The sequence below is a fragment of the Mirounga angustirostris genome, unplaced genomic scaffold, assembly GCF_029215605.1.
Source record: "Mirounga angustirostris isolate CCGP_5_RB_7025 unplaced genomic scaffold, mMirAng1.0.hap1 SCAF_10, whole genome shotgun sequence".
Lineage (NCBI taxonomy): Eukaryota > Metazoa > Chordata > Mammalia > Carnivora > Phocidae > Mirounga > Mirounga angustirostris.
Genome location: NW_026991718.1, coordinates 86,286,650 through 86,301,169, shown reverse-complemented (window position 1 = coordinate 86,301,169; position 14,520 = coordinate 86,286,650). Strand labels below are relative to the sequence as shown.

Genomic DNA, 14,520 nt, shown 5'->3' with positions numbered 1-14,520 from the left:
CCACATCTTTACTTTCTTAATTTAATTTTATTTTTTACTTTTTAATTTTTAGAAAAGATTTTATTTGACAGAAAGAGAGAGAGCACACATGCAGGGGGAGCGACAGAGGGAGAGAGAGAAGCAGATTCCCGGCTGAGCAGGGAGCCCAATGTGGGACTCGATCCCAGGACCCTGAGCCAAAGGCAGATGCTTAACCAACTGAACCACCCAGGCGCCCCGTTTACTTTCTTAATTTTAATTTAATTTTTCATTTAAGCATAGTTGACACACAGTGTTTACATTAGTTTACATTAGGCATACAACACGATGACTCGACAACTCTGAATGTTATACTCTATGTTTTTATTTGCTTTTAAAGAGCAGTCCTGCCTTTCATGTATGGTACTTTTCTTCTATAGTTTTCTATCTTAAGAGAAGCTGCTCTCTTGCCCCATCTTATTTCCTCCCAATGACTTCAAGGCAAAGCCTCCACCCTTGATTTTTTAGGATGAGTCTCAATACCTTTCTTGGACCCACACTAACTGGGTAGCCACTACCCACATGCAGCAACTTAAAATGTGACTCGCAGAAATCGAGATGTGCTATAAGTATAAAATGGACTTGGGATTTCAAAGACTTAGCTCACAAAAATGTAAAATATCTCAATAGTTTTAATATATTACGCGATATGTATACAGTTTGGACATGACAACTGCTTGGTGTATGGAGTTAAATAAAGTATATTATGAAAATTAATTTTTCACCTGGGCGCCTGGGTGGCTCAGTCGGTTAAACGTCTTCTGCCTTCAGCTCAGGTCAAGATCCCAGGGTCCTGGAATCAAGCCTCAAGTCAGGCTCCCTGCCCAGTGGGGAGTCTGCTTCTCCCTCTCCCTCTGCCCCTCCCCACTGCTCGTGCATGCTCGTGCTCTCTCTCTTAAACAAATAAGATCTTTTAAAAAAATTAATTTCACCTGTTTCTTTTTGTACATGGCTACCAGAAAATTTTAAACTATACACGTGATGTGGCTCATGTTATGTGTTTACTGGATAACACCAATTTATTTATTTATTTATTTATTTATTTATTTATTTATTTATTTATTTAAAAGATTTTATTTATTTATTTGAGAGAGAGAATGAGAGAGAGAGAGCATGAGAGGGAGGAGGGTCAGAGGGAGAAGCAGACTTCCTGCCGAGCAGGGAGCCCGATGTGGGACTCGATCCTGGGACTCCAGGATCATGACCTGAGCCGAAGGCAGTCACTTAACCAACTGAGCCACCCAGGCGCCCTGGATAACACCAATTTAGATAATATAATAAGCTTTGTTACGGAATAAAGAAATGTAGCCCAGAAAACAAGGGGGAGTGGCAGCCTAGACTCCATCTCTTATTAGCCAAGGTAAATTTCCTCACCTGCAGGATAGATTCTTCATCTATAAATTTGGGCATAATAAAACCCCCTCACGGGCTCAAGCACTAACAGAAGGAAAGCATTTAGCATTTACCAGCACAAAGTGTATTCTCAGTAAATGTTACTTCCCTTTCTTTGAGGGTCTTAGAAACCCTGTGGACATGTTGAGTTGCTGATGTAGTCATCTTGGGGTTAGTCATGGAAAGTCTGGATCACAATTCTCTTTTTTCCTTCCTTTCCACTCTAATTACTTCCGTAGAATCACCCTGCTGTGGGGTGCCTTCTAGGCAAAATCTATTCCCTTCCCCACAGCTGCATTATCTATTCCCATCGTCCATTTACCTGCCATATTCTTCCCTTCACCTCTCTACTGGTCCATGTGTTAATAAATCATTAAAATTAAGGTCAAAATTCTGGCTGCGGCTCATTTTCTCCTTAGGACCATTATCAATAGCTCATTACTAATGACTAAATTTAAATGTAGCTTAGTTCTAACTTTAGCTACTTCATGTGTGTACACTCCATTCTCCTAAGATGCATGGATACATCCTTTTTCCCCACTAGTGTCTCATCAGATACGCAATGAATGAAGACCTTTATAACGGTCTGAGATATAAATAAAGTCAAACTGAATACTGATTTCCAATTACTGACCAGGCCAATCAGGATTACAGGGTATGTAAAGCACTTTCTTTGACTACGAAATCACATCTGATTTGGCAGTCTGGGGTTTATTTCTGGCTGATTCGTCTGTGAAAATTTCTTTTATGATTTCCTTCAAGCTGTTGCTAAGAGTGTGCTGAGCTGGCAACCCCGAAAATGATTCCTCTCTTGGATGATGCTATTTTCTTATTTTTTCCCCAACTTTCCCCAAATACTTGCCATTATTTATTATAAATGCCAATCCTTCTGAAAGTCTGGTTTAAAGAAGTTTATTATGCATCAATGTGATCTAGCCTCTTGATCGCATCTCACCTCTAGGACACTTTCTGTAAGGAGGACAATAACTCCAGGTCCGAGTGAGGCTGGGGGATGGAGAAGAAGGACCAGCTCATGACAGATTTCCTCCCTTTAGAAAAATGGGGGATGGTGACAGAATCAGAGGGGGAGAGGGAAAGAAAACATAAGAGAAGGGGAGCAGATTGAAGAAAGAAAAGAACAAAAGAGAGAGAAGAAAATCTCTGCAGTGGTAGGCAACAGGAGAGTTTGAAGAGGTTCACATTTGTTTAGAAAGAGAGAAAAATAATGAAGATCGTCGAATACTCAATAGAATTTGGTTTCTTTCAACCTTGAGCTCTAGTAGTTCTGGATCTTAAAGGAGACATGTATAAATGATGCAGAGTAAAATAAAAAACAAAGAGGGGAAACAGTTTGGTGGTCCCTCAAAAAGTTAAACATAGAATTACCATATGGCTCAGCAATTCCAATTCTGGGCATATACCCCAAAGAACTGAAAACTGGGATTCAAACATCTACCTGTACTCTCGTGTTCACAACAGCATTACTCATAATAGCTGAAAGGTGGGAACAACCCAAGTATCCTTCCACAGATGAATGGATAAACAAAATGTGGTATACTCATAGAATGCAATAATATTCGTCCATAAAAAGGAAAGAAGTTCTGGCACGTGCTGCAATATGGATGAACCTTAAAAACATTATCCTAAGTGAAAGAAGCCAGACACAGAAGGTCTTATGTTATATAAGTCCACTTATATAATTATACAGGAGGCAAATTCATAAAGACAGAAAGTGTATTAAAAGTTATCATGGCCTAGGAGGAAAGAATGGGGAGTTAATGCTTAATGGGATATGGAGTATCTGATTGGGATGATAAAAAGTTTTTAAAATAGATAGTGGTAGGGGCGCCTGGGTGGCTCAGTCGTTAAGCGTCTGCCTTCGGCTCAGATCATGATCCCAGGGTCCTGGGATTGAGCCCCACATCGGGCTCCCTGCTCTGTGAGAAGCCTGCTTCTCCCTCTCCCACTCCCCCTGCTTGTGTTCCCTCTCTGGCTGTGTCTCTGTCTGTCAAATAAATAAATAAAATCTTAAAAAAAATAAAAATAAAAAATAAATAAAATAGATAGTGGTGATAGTTGTACATCATGAATGTAATTAATGCCACTGATTTTTACACTTAAAAATGGTTAAAACGGCACATTCTATGGTATACGTATTTTACTACAAAAAAAAAAGAAGAGAGGAAGGAACGTTTCTTGACCACCTAAATCCCACCAAATATCAAGCTAGGATCCTTGTACATGTCAATTAATCATCACTACCTACAGATTAGGAATTACTGCCATTTACAGATGAGGAATCTTATGACTCAGATATTTTATAATTTATTAGGAATCATACAAGTGGGGGTGCCTGGGTGGCTCAGTTGGTTAGGCATTTGCCTTTGGCTCAGGTCATGATCCTGGGGTCCTGGGATCAAGACCCATATCAGGCTCCTTGCTCTGCAGGGGGCCTGCTTCTCCCTCTTCCTCTCCCTGCCGCTCCCCCTGCTTGTGCCCTGTCAAATACATAAATAAAATCTTAAAAAAAAAAAAAAAAAAAAGAATCATACAAGTGGCAGAAGGGAGATCTGAACCCATGTCTGGTAGCTCTAAAACCCAGTCTTTCAACTATACCAAAGTGTTTGAAGGATAAGCAGACTCAGTGAATAAATACATGAATGAGAAAGGCAGTTTCTTCTTACAGGTCTGAAACTGTCAAATTAGTGACAAGAAAGATCATGAACGGCTGAACACAAAGAACTAGGTGTCCAAATAGTTCCTCAGGCTGCAAACTTCCTTTTGCATAGTTTTTAAGGCCCATAAATACATTACTAAGAGAATATCTGCCTCTTCTTTCCCCTCAGCCCAGCATATTTGGTAAAACTCATTTTTCAATTTTCCCATGTTCTATATATCCTATCCCAAACACTCATCTGGGGTGGGAGAGTACCCATCCTCACCCCCAACAATACCACCATATACCTGTAGCAAAGTTTGGTATATAAAATACTTTCTTATACATCACCTCATTTAATTCAATTAGCCACTCTGTAGGACATCATCTCCATTCTGTGGACTGGTAAACTATGCCCCAAAGTGATGCACTCCCATGGAGCTAAAATCTGACCTACTATAGACACTGGGTAGAGGCAGTTATAGAGGCACTGTTCCTATATGCATCTTTCTTCTAGCGAATGAATGGGCCAATCAATGTATTGATAAGAACTTCTAGGCAAGATGTAATTCAAAATCATGGTAATGTCTCTGCATTGAAAAAATATATATAAGACTAAAGACACTTTTTGGAGTTCCCTTAACAGCTTCTTTTTTCCCTCTGGGAACTCCTGCAGCTGCTGACATCAAGAAACCGTTAATGAGACTTAATATTCCTTGCTACCCATGGTAAAGCCCTGGTTCAAGTGCCCATCACATCACTTCATTGATACCTCTACTGCAGGCTGTTCACACATCTGCTCCTACCAACTGGAACTATTTCTCAGTCATCTTTGTATCCCCAGAACTGAACACAGTGCTTAGCATGGAGCAAATGAGTCAAATGTCAACTATGTGAAGGAACTGTCCATACAACCTTTCATATGGTGTTACAATCTCCACTCTCTGATTCTCCAAGTCCATCCTCCACACTGCAATGTTACCATATCCCTTCCCTGCAAAATCACCCCAAAACTTTATAATGCATTCAAGACCAGTACTCCATGTGCACTCCCTATCACTGTTATCCCACAAATACATCTTTTTTTAAAGATTTTATTTATTTGACAGAGACACAGCGAGAGAGGGAACACAAGCAGCGGGAGTGGGAGAAGGAGAAGCAGGCTTCCCATGGAGCAGGGAGCCCGATGTGGGGCTCAATCCCAGGACCCTGGGATCATGACCCAAGCTGAAGGCGGACGCTTAACGACTGAGCCACCCAGGTGCCCCCCACAAACACATCTTATGTCCTAGCACATTAGATGCCTCTGAATTTCTTGGATTCATTCTATACTTGTTTACTGAGCATTTAGAGTTCTAGGCATGGGGGATACAGGAGGGAACATGAAAGACAAAGTCCCTGCTTCATGGATCTTAGAATCTAGCGGAAAAGGGCAGGAAAGACATGGTATCTGAAAGAAAGAGGAACCAAGGGCAGGGCGCACATCAAGTATGCTCTTGCAAACCAGAATAAGGACTCCAGGCTCCATTCTAGGTGAGATGGGAAGGCAATGGAAAATTCTGAACAGAGAAGTAAAACTGACCTACAAACCTTTGCTCAAGATGTCACCAACTCTGGCTAGAAGAACACCCTTTCCCATCTTTTTTTTTTTTTTTTTTTTTTTAAGATTTTATTTATTTGACAGAGAGAGACACAGCGAGAGAGGAAACACAAGCAAGGGGAGCGGGAGAGGGAGAAGCAGACTTCCCGTGGAGCAGGGAGCCCGATGCGGGGCTCGATCCCAGGACCCTGGGACCATGACCTGAGCTGAAGGCAGACGCTTAATGACTGAGCCACCCAGGTGCCCCTTTCCCATCATTTTTTAAATGTTGAAATTTACTCATTCTTCAAAGCCCAATTTAATAATCAACTAAATGGTGCTGTCCCTGAGAATTACAGGTCACTTCTCCTTTTGGTTATCCCCCCAAATTTGACAGCACTCATGCTGATCTGATTATGCCTGGTTATTTGTATGTAATTTTTTTTAACACTACTGGGTGTACGTTTATCCAAAGTTTCTTATTCATGTTTTTATTTTATAAGCCATGCAACAGTACCTTGTTGTTGCAAACTAAAGTATGTACCCTTTCTATTAATTTGCAAGACCAAAGCAAAGTGATCATCCTCTTTTTAACTTTTTCTTCCTTATCCTTGAAAAAAATAATTGTTTTCCTAATGCTATAACTATTCCATATTTCACGACTGTGTGTTTATATATAAAAAACATATCTACAAATATATAACCTATATAAAATAAGAAAGTCCCTTATACATCACCCCATTCTCTATCACAGCTATGTTCCTCTCAAGATTACAATGCTCCTGGAGATTGACTGAGAAATAAATGTTTTCATAAATACCTTTAAATCTCTAAGGAAGTTCACTGTGTAAGGCAGATCATGTGTAAGGCACAAGATCCTTTTAGGATGAATAATCATCTCTCAATAAATGTTTTACAAATGTAGATTTGGTGCATTAAGGTTGCTTTTAAAATGGCCTGCTAGTTTTTTTACATGATTTTTAAAAAAGATTTTTATTTATTTAGGTGAGAGAGGGAGAGTGAGAGAGAGAGAGCACACAAGCAAGGAGAGGCCCGAGGGAGAGCGAGAAGCAGACTCCCCCGCTGAGCAGGGAGCCTGACTCCGGACTTGATTCCAGGACTCTGGGATCATGACCTGAGCCGAAGGCAGACGCTTAACCGACTGAGCCACCCAGGTGCCCCGGCCTGCTAGTTTTACACAGACTTACACAGGTTAATGAATAAGTAACTCAAATAGTTATAGCTGCTTTTTCCACACATGGCAAGACACATATTCACTAACCATAATGTTAAACAGTATATGATTGTTTGTTTAAGACCCTACACAGAATTTTGGTTAAAAATATTTAATGTAATAAAATGATAGGAAGCATTACTATAAAAATACTCTATGTCTCTGCAGGACCATAAACTATATGGCACTAAACACTATCAAGGTTGTTAATGTTCAGCAGGAAGCCTGCTTCTCCCTCTCCTACTCCCCCTGCTTGTGTTCCCTCTCTCGCTGTGTCTCTCTCTGTCAAATAAATAAATAACAATTAAAAAAAAAAAAGGTTGTTAATGTTTTCTCTGCAAATATAAGTCTCCCTTCCTCACCCTCTCTGAAACCAATAAAACATAAAGTTGCTTTTACATATACTCAGTAATTAAATATGCACTGGCAGGAAGTAAGAACCACAACCATTACACTTTGTAGCGGCAAAAAGAAAAATTTAATTAGTATGGCTAAAAGCTACTACAACTTACCCAAGACTGTTCCTGTTACTGGATATGCAAGTTTAGACGAGTATCTTTTCGATGAATGTCTTCTCTCCAACCTCCACTCCTCTGTCTTAATCACTTTGTACACACAGCCCCACCTCTGCAAAAGCAAGTTGATATTCCAAGCACTTTACCTGATGTGCCTCCAGACTCCCTTGCTCTCACCTCAAGAATAAAGCATCTCGTTTCTGGTAATTGTGCTCTTGTTTTCACTCATTTATCAGGGCCTGGGCAACCAGTTCCAGACAAGTGAATTATCTTTAAAAGCTCCTGTTTCCTATACTGTATAGTACTTCCTCATCTTAACTTTGTGTCTGTTGCCTTGAGCTATATTTAAGCCAATGAAACCAAGTTGAGGGCTTTTTTTTTTCCCCCTGCATTCAGTCAAATCATGTGACATGGCATGTTACACGATAACCCAAAGTTCTGAAGCAATAAGGCAACACCCCTAAATGTCAAAACTCATATCCTATTGTTTTATGTACCTTACTAAGTTAAGAAATTCATCCATAAACTTATTGAAAGCATTTGTAATGTGCAGAAAATATTTAGGAAAAAAACCAATAATCAATAGCATAGAAAGAGGTGGCGCTTTCATAAAAAGATAGCCTCCACCCTTTTGGATCTTAACAGTATCTACATGTTTGAATTATTAGAGCTTCTTTTACTTCTCTAATGCTTTACCACTTCAGTGTTGAGCGGCTAGTCTTTATTTTCTCTTCCTAGTGGCTCAGCCCAAGTTTAGAGACAGGCAGGCCAAACTCCAGCAGACTGAGCAGGGGAAACACCTCCTTCTGCCCCAGATATCCTTGACAAATACAGTGCAGAGAAGGAGCAGGGCCAATGCTAATGAGGCTTCACACACCCGACTGAGTCACCTCCCACGACTCCTGGGTGCCAAGTTTCCATTGAAGAATAATAAAGGGATCTTTGGTTGAAATGGAGGAACTCAGGAACACTAATTACAATCTCCCGCTTCCATAAATGATGACTTCCTTGCCTTGACTCATTGAGAATACTACAAGGAAGTTCCTTAAGCAATTTCTTTATTATAACGCAGTCATTTCTAGAATGATAATAGCATTTCTCAGTTATAGGTGAATCTTTAAAAACAAGAAGACAACTCCTCACCTTTGCTTGTTATGCCAACACTAGAGACTGGGAACTGGCAGCACTGCGAGATGGTGACTGTCAGTAGAAGGGCAGAAGTGAGAGGCACCCTGAAGGGCCATCTACTCCACAGGGAAGCAGTCTGCTGTCCTAGAGAGGTGAAAGAGCTCACCTAAGACAAGCTAGAGGCAGAGTGAGCTCTAAACTTCAGGGCTCTGGCCAGCACCCCTGGGGGCATCTCACAGGCTCCACCTTCATGGCTCACTCTAAAGCCCCACCATCAGAGCTGGGTTTGGACTTCACACACAATACTCAACACTGTACAAGTCCAGCCAGAGGACTTTCCTGGCCTTGATTTACTTACTTTCTTTTGGGGGGTGTGAGTGGGATGTAGAAGGAAGCTGCAAGTACAAAAGCTGTTTGTGCGTGAGAAGCAGCCTCCCCCCCTATTCCCACCAGGGACAGACTAGAAACCCTGGAAAGCAGCCACAATCACTCCTGGGAGGAGGAAAATGGAACGGAAGTCTTCCGAGCAAGATTCCCAGCATATGGAATTTTCTTCAAGAAAGTAACCTATGTTATAGCAATTAAAATCCAGAAGAGGCAAACATCTGCCATTTTTGTCCCAATTCTTTACTGATCACCATGTACCGTGAAGGAAACAGGGCAGTGTGATGGACAAAGGGGCACGCACACTTAGATCAGCAGAAGTCTATCTTGAGTCCTTCTAGCTACCATCTCACCCCCTCCTCCTCTCTTCAGACAAATGTTTCTAGGCAAGAGCAAATCCAGAAGACCTTTTTCAATCTTTTACTTTTGACATTTATAAACAATGCTCTCCTGGAAATTTTCAAATCAGTACCCTTGGTCTCCAGGCCATTACCCTTGTCTTTCTCCTCTGCAGGATCCTCTTCCTCTGCCTGCCTTTTAGGTGTCGCAACTTCCCTAATTTGAACCCTGGCTCTCTGCCTGTCTCATTATGCATATTCTCCCTGATGACTTCACCATCTCTCATGGCTCCACTACTTCCTCCACGTTAGCAACACTGGCCAGACCTTTCTCTTGTACTCACAGTCATGCATCATATTGTCTGCTGGCTGCTTTCACAGAGACGTCCTAACTCAAAATGACTAAATAAACCAGTCACCCCCTCCGTGCCAGGCCCACAGCCAGCTCTTCCTTTGACATGCCCTCTCTCAGATAGGGCAACATTACCAAACTGGTCACCCAAGCTAGGAAATGCCTGGTCACCCTTGACTTCTTGTCTTCAAGCCATCTACTTCTGCTAATTTTAACTCCTAACTCATTTTCAAATTTGTCCCTCTGCCCCACATCACTCTCATTTTTAACCCTGTCACTGTTCCAGCCCTCATGATTACTCACTTGGTCTGTGGCTGCAGCCTCTTAACTAGGTTCTCTACCTTCAACCAAACCCAGGAGACCCAACCAGCACCTCATCTAAAGAACCAGGGGTCTCTCTATGGACCTTGCTTAAACTCCACAATGGCTCTCCAGTGCACTGAGCACAAAGGTAAGCCCCTTAAAGAAGCAAACAAACCCTAAATCCCCTGGCCTGCCGATCCTCATCTCTGGGCACTCCCTGCCACTCACTTTATGCAACCCAGCAGTGACACATGCCATGCAGGCCCTCATCTCGATGCTGCTGCTTATGCTGGCCCCTCAGCCTGGAAGATCTTTCCATCTTTCCCTTGCTGACTCTAATATCCTTGTACAACTGAAGTGAAGCATCAGGTGTTTAAAAAACCTGTCCCAACCCTTCTCCAGTCATGTTCTCCGGTTCCCATCAGGCACTCCTCATCAGGGCTCCTGTGAGGCCCTCTCACTTCTATTGTAAGAGCTTCTTTTTCTAACCCGTGTGAGAGCAAGAACTGGGCTCCTACTTATCTTATGCCCTTTGTGCCTATGTCTGCCATACACACAAGGCACTTAATAAAAGTTTAAACTGGGCGCCTGGGTGGCTCAGTTGGTTAGGCAACTGCCTTCGGCTCAGGTCATGATCCTGGAGTCCCGGGATCGAGTCCCGCATCGGGCTCCCTGCTCGGCAGGGAGTCTACTTCTCCCTCTGACCCTCCTCCCTCTCAGGCTCTCTGTCTCAAATAAATAAATAAAATCTTTAAAAAAAAAAAATAAATAAAAGTTTAAACTGAGCCTGTAGGAGAAGCAGTGGTTCTTATCCTACAGATAAGGAAAATGATGCTGAGAGGTTACATGACTTCTTAAAAGTCATCCACAGAGAAGTCTAGGAAGGGAACTTAGAATGCAAAAATGTACTAGCTAAATTGAAGTCTTTTTCTTAAAAGCAGAAAGCCTCTCAGAACTAAGCACGGTGAGAGCAGGGAATGTGTCTAAATTTTTATTACTGTTACCCTAGAGCCTGACAAGGCGTTATTTCGCACACAGGGAATATTTAATAAATACTGGGTGGCTCGCTAAGACTATACAGAGAGTCACTTTCCCTTATATACTGTGCAACAGTGGGTCTGCTTCTTTCCAGCAGATGGAGCTACAGTTCCGTATGAACACCAGCTACAGTTTGGGTGATTGGTAAAAGAATAAACCTCTTTCATGGATCCATTGCCATGTTTCCTTTTTCCTTTATAAGTCTCACACAGATAAAAAGAAATCAGCAGACATGTTTTCCACAGAATACTCTCTCAATGGACACAGATCTATTTTGTAACTTTTTCAATGCCTTTGATATCTCTTCCTCTCTGGCCTTTTAAAAAATCTGGGGTAATCTCACACAATTTGATTTACCCAATCTATCAAGTGCTACTGAATGTCTACATCTTTCTACATGCCTCTTAGGTCCTTCTGTATGAAACACATTTATAACCCAGCAAGTTCATCATGTTCACCCCTCGACATATGCTTTCCCTGATGTGTCTGCCCTATTTCACTTTAGAAAACATTAGTTTACCAATCATCTCTCATTTAAAAACAAAACACAAAACAAAAACCTTTTCAATATATATTTTTAGAAGATTTATTTATTTGAGAGAGAGACAGAGAGAGCGGGGTGGAAGGGGAGAGGGAGAGAAAGTCTTAAGCAGACTCTGCGCTGAACCCCCATGCAGGGCTCGATCTCACGACCCTGAAATCACGACCTGTGCCAAAACCAAGAGTCAGATGCTTAACTGACTGCACCACCCAGGCACCCCTCAATATATCCTAATTGCTCTCTTAAAGGCTTGAGGTTCTAAACAGGATAAAAAAGAAATTCATACTACCTATGAGAGTACAGCTTACAGTAAAATCCCAAGCAAACTTCATTTTTCACTCAACTTATAAATTTCATGGCATTCCTCAAAAACTTAGTGTTTATTGAAACTGTGTAAAGGTAATCCATGATTGTATCTAAAACAGAATTGGGGGGGGGGGTTGCCTGGGTAGCTCAGTCGGTTAAGTGTCTGCCTTCAGCTCAGGTCATGATCTCCAGGTCCTGGGATCGAGCCCGAATCAGGCTCCCTACTCAGTGGGGAGTCTGCTTCTCTCTCTCTCTCTCCCCCTCCCTCCCCACCGCTCATTCTCTAATAAATAAAATATTTTAAAAAATAAAAGAGAATTAGGTGCTATGCTCAGATAATTATAAAAGTTTTTTCTTTTTAACCTGCACCAAAGTCCTGTGGATGCAAAGTCCATGACATCTAGCATCTCCGGCCCTAGGCAACTCAATGTCTATGTGCCCTGTGTCCAAACCATCGAGGTAACAAAAAATACCCCACAAGTTCCCAGTTGCTCCATAGGGAACAGTTCTAGCCCTACTGAGAACTACTGACCCAGAGGATTTCTGAGGCCATTAAGCTACCTAGTGGCAAAAGCAGATTAAAAGTATCTGAAGGATCCACCCCTCAGGGTTTGACTTGAACCACAACACTGAATACTATTAAAATTAAAACACTGTAACTTAGGGGTGCCTGGGTGGCTCAGTCGTTAAGCATCTGCCTTCAGCTCAGGTCATGATCCCAGAGTCCTGGGATGGAGCCCCACATCCGGCTCCCGGCTCTGCGGGAAGCCTGCTTCTCCCTCTCCCACTCCCCTTGCTTGTGTTCCCTCTCTCGCTGTGTCTGTCAAATAAATAAAGAGAATCTTTTAAAAAAATCCAAAACACTGTAACTTAAAAACTTCCAATTATAATTTAAACTTTTTAATCAAGTAAGTCCCCAATTTTCAAGTATTTTCAAACTCAGATGAAATTATGTCCAAAAAACAGTGTCATAGAAAAGCAAGCCTTGTCTAACCACAATAATATCCAAGAGGACCCTAAACAGCAATACTTGGTCCTAAATGCTCCTATCTCTGGGAGTCTTTTTGAGTTTGAGCAAGGTACAATCCCCTATATCCACTCAGACCTGGACGTGTCCAAAGTATAGAAGCATAAGAGGAGGATGCAGCTTGTAAATTTCCATGGCAATAGTGTAGGAAGACTCTAGTTGCCCAAGGACATGACAGGAAAGGGATAATCCTACGATATGTCCCTATATCAGAGTGAGAGGACCCTGATAGCAGAATTGGAATCCCAGAAGTAACCAAGTGTGCTTAAGTTAAACATGGTCTGCTTAGGTGTGTCAACTGAACAAACACTTCAAAACTGAATGAAAGCCCTGTTCCCTGCCTGAAACTAGCTCTTCTCTACCATTCATTCACTCAGTGGCCGAAGCCAGAAACACAGGACTCATACTCAACTCCTCAAACATCCCCCACAAACCTCCCAATGTCCAATTGCAAAGTTCTTTCTTTTCTGCCTTTTAAATATCTGAGTCTATTCACTTCTTTCTATCCCCGTGGACAGTACCTAATTCTGGCACCATCACTTCTCCCTTGGATTAATGTAACATTGTCTAACAGGTCTCTGGACTTCCACTCTTCCCTGATCACCATCTGCAACCCACCCCCTTTCCATACAGTTGCAACATTGCCTTTGAGGAGCACACCTCCCTCCCTCCACTCTCTGTTTCAGATCTAGCTCTCCTGATCACGGAACAGGCACCTGATTAGACAGTGTTTGTTCTTATCCCTGGCCACGGTGACTGGTCCTGGTTTGGGCACTGGACCTGAACTAAGCTAATCAGATTCTATTTCTTGAAAATTAGAAATTTGAGTAGAGACTAACCCTCAACAGGTAGAATAAGTCAACTAATGGTATTACCCTACAGAGAAAGTCCACAGGTTCTTCTGCTGAGATGCCAGGAGTTGCTCTAGTTGTTTATTCCTCTCAGAGACCTGATGTTTGGCCTTTCTTTAGTCCCTTGAGCCACCCTGCTATCTTTCCAATAAATTCCTTTTAGCTCATGTTTGCCAGAGTCAATTCCTGTTATCCAAGGAAACTTAAGTTAACAATAAAAGCAGTCCCAATCTGATACAAGACCCTTCCTGATTTAGATGTCCCCACTCCCACTTCCATTGCCAAGGTCCACTTTCCACTTCACACATTCTGAGCCAACTATGGGGATCTGCCGCACCTTAACATCCTACGTTCTCATCTCTTCTGCTCTTCCTGCCTAGAATGGCATCTCTGGATGATTCTCATAATCAGGTGGGACTCAGCCTAGATGTCATTTCCTCTGGGAAACTTTTACTTAAGCCCCTCAGGCTACTCATGCTTCCATAGGCCCTGGTACTTAGTACTCTTGAAATAAAGCCTAAGACCCCAAAAGTTGTTGCCTGATTCCTTATTAGTCTAAACCCAAATGGAAGTTTATTACAAGTGGTGATTCTTATACACAAGTGTATCCCCACACCTAAGTGCATGCCTGCCAGAGAGCAGATTCTCAGTCTCAAAGAAATGAACTAGGAAATTAGAAGTCCACTTAAACAATTCAAATTAGTATTGAGGAAAGTGTAATAGAAGTTTAAAAATAAATATTTTCGGGGTGCCTGGGTGGTGTCTGACTCTTGGTTTTGACTCAGGTATTGATCTTGGGGTTGTGAGATGAAGCCCTACATTGGGCTCCACACTGAGCATGGAGTCTGCTTGAGGTTC

General features: G+C 42.0%; 1 protein-coding gene across 2 annotated transcripts in view; it reads right to left on the bottom strand.

Annotated features, from left to right (window-relative positions):
• Positions 1 to 14,520, bottom strand: part of LIMS1 (LIM zinc finger domain containing 1) — a 159,610-nt gene that overhangs the window by 88,320 nt on the left and 56,770 nt on the right. The window contains exon 1 of one of the 2 annotated variants that reach the window (XM_064572682.1): positions 7,392 to 7,522. The exons of the other annotated variant lie outside the window; for it this stretch is intronic. The gene's annotated coding sequence lies outside the window, so the exon portion shown is untranslated. Of the gene's footprint in view, positions 1 to 7,391; positions 7,523 to 14,520 lie in introns of those variants that run through there. 2 annotated transcript variants of the gene reach the window in all.